This window comes from Archocentrus centrarchus, unplaced genomic scaffold (assembly GCF_007364275.1).
Source record: "Archocentrus centrarchus isolate MPI-CPG fArcCen1 unplaced genomic scaffold, fArcCen1 scaffold_24_ctg1_1, whole genome shotgun sequence".
In the NCBI taxonomy this organism is placed as follows: Eukaryota; Metazoa; Chordata; class Actinopteri; order Cichliformes; family Cichlidae; genus Archocentrus; species Archocentrus centrarchus.
Window position 1 is genome coordinate 845,901 of NW_022060255.1, and position 1,961 is coordinate 847,861.

The 1,961-nt window shown below is 47.5% G+C and overlaps 1 pseudogene; it reads left to right on the forward strand.

Annotated features, from left to right (window-relative positions):
* The first annotated feature begins 321 nt into the window (after positions 1–321).
* On the forward strand, positions 322–1,509 carry LOC115775854 (tripartite motif-containing protein 35-like; annotated as a pseudogene).
* Positions 1,510–1,961: the final 452 nt, after the last annotated feature.

Consider the following 1,961-nt stretch of genomic DNA (forward strand, 5'->3'; position numbering starts at 1 on the left):
GAGGTAAACCTCTAAACTCTGGATTTAACACACCCATGTTACAGCTCTGCTTCTCACCTGAGTCACATGATCCAAACCAGGAAACAGGCTGTGGTTGTTTTTCAGTGCAGAGACACAGATGATCAGACTGAGCTCAGACCAAAGCAGCAGCTTCCTCTGAGTGAGTCCAGCTACAGGAGAGAAAACTCCAACACTGCTGCTTCAAGCTGCTGACACTCTGAGCAACAACACGACTCACAGGAAGTTTCAGTGAAGGTAGCAGAGGAGGGAGGGGAGCAGGACTGACTGTACTTCCTGTTTGCAGCTTCACTCACAGATTCAATGGCTTCCAGATCAGAGGAGGATCTCTGCTGTCCGGTCTGTCAGGAGGTCTTCAGAGATCCTGTTCTTCTGTCATGTAGCCACAGCTTCTGTAAAGACTGTCTGAGGAGATGGTGGAGAGAGAGGACGACACACCAGAGAAGATCTTCAGTGTCTGATCCACCTCCTAACCTGGCTTTGAAGAACCTGTGTGAGTCTTTCTTACAGCAGAGAGCTCAGAGAGCTTCAGAGGATCTCTGCAGTCTGCACTCTGAGGAACTCAAACTCTTCTGTCTGGACCATCAGCAGCCAGTGTGTGTCGTCTGCAGAGACTCAGAAAAACACACCGAGCACAGATTCAGACCCATCGATGAAGCTGCACGACAACACAAGAAGGAGCTTCAGGAAACTCTGGAGCCCTTAAAGAAGAAGTTAAAGGTTTGTGAAGAAGTTCAAGTGAAGTTTGATCAAACAGCAGAACACATTAAGGTCCAGGCCCGACACACAGAGAGGCAGATTAAGGAGCAGTTTAAGAAGCTTCGGCAGTTTCTAGCAGAGGAAGAGGAGGCCAGGCTGGCTGCACTGAGGGAGGAAGAGGAGCAGAAGAGTGGGATGATGAAGGAGAAGATGGAGGCTCTGATAGCAGCTCTTTCACACACAGTCAGAGCCACAGAGGAGGAGCTGAGAGCTGAAGACGTCTCATTCCTGCATAGCTACAAGAGTCCAGCGCTGCCCCCTGCTGGATGATCCACAGCTGCCCTCAGGAGCTCTGATAGACCAGGCCAAACACCTGGGCAACCTGACCTTCAACATCTGGAACACCATGAAGGACATGGTCTCCTACAGTCCTCTGATCCTGGACCCAAACACTACACATCCAGGACTCATCCTGTCTGAAGATCTGACCAGTGTGACAGGAGGAGGAGGAGAGAGGAAGAAGCTTCCTGATGATCCAGAGAGGATTGATTCCTGCTGCTCTGTCCTCGACTCTCAGGGCTTCAACTCAGGGACTCACAGCTGGGAGGTCGAGGTTGGAGACAGTACAAGGTGGGTACTGGGTGTGTTAGCAGAGTCTGTGCAGAGGATACTAACACACACACACACACACCTTCACACACACTTTCACTGACAACATGTTTCCATACTTTCACACTGTGGGGGAAGCTTAAGGTGTTTCCACTGAAGGTGAGGGTGGAGCAGATGAGCTGAGGATGATGATGTTTCAGTGAACTGAAGCTGTTAAACTGCAGCTGTCCTCCTGCTGCCTCGATCTTCCACAGCTCTTTGTTTCTCTCCCCGTCTCACTCTTCCTGTCTCACTCTTTCTCACTGAATGAGTCCCTAAACTACATTTGAGATTCTACCAAGTTTACAATCATTAAAAGTGATTCATGTTTCTGTTTCATCGCCCTCTTAAAATAATTATTTTTCCTATATAATCACATTGTTGATGTTTGGTTCAGTTTTTGTCTTTTCTGAAAAAGCTGACAAACTGACTGAGGCCATGAGTTTGATTTAAGCTGGTGATGATTTGATGTGATGTGTGAATGATGTGGTTTGCTGGGATGTGGTTTGTTGTCGTCTTCTTGTCTGTTTATGACAACATTAAACACATTATTGAAAAAATGATTCATGTGAAACATTTCATATTTGGACTCAATG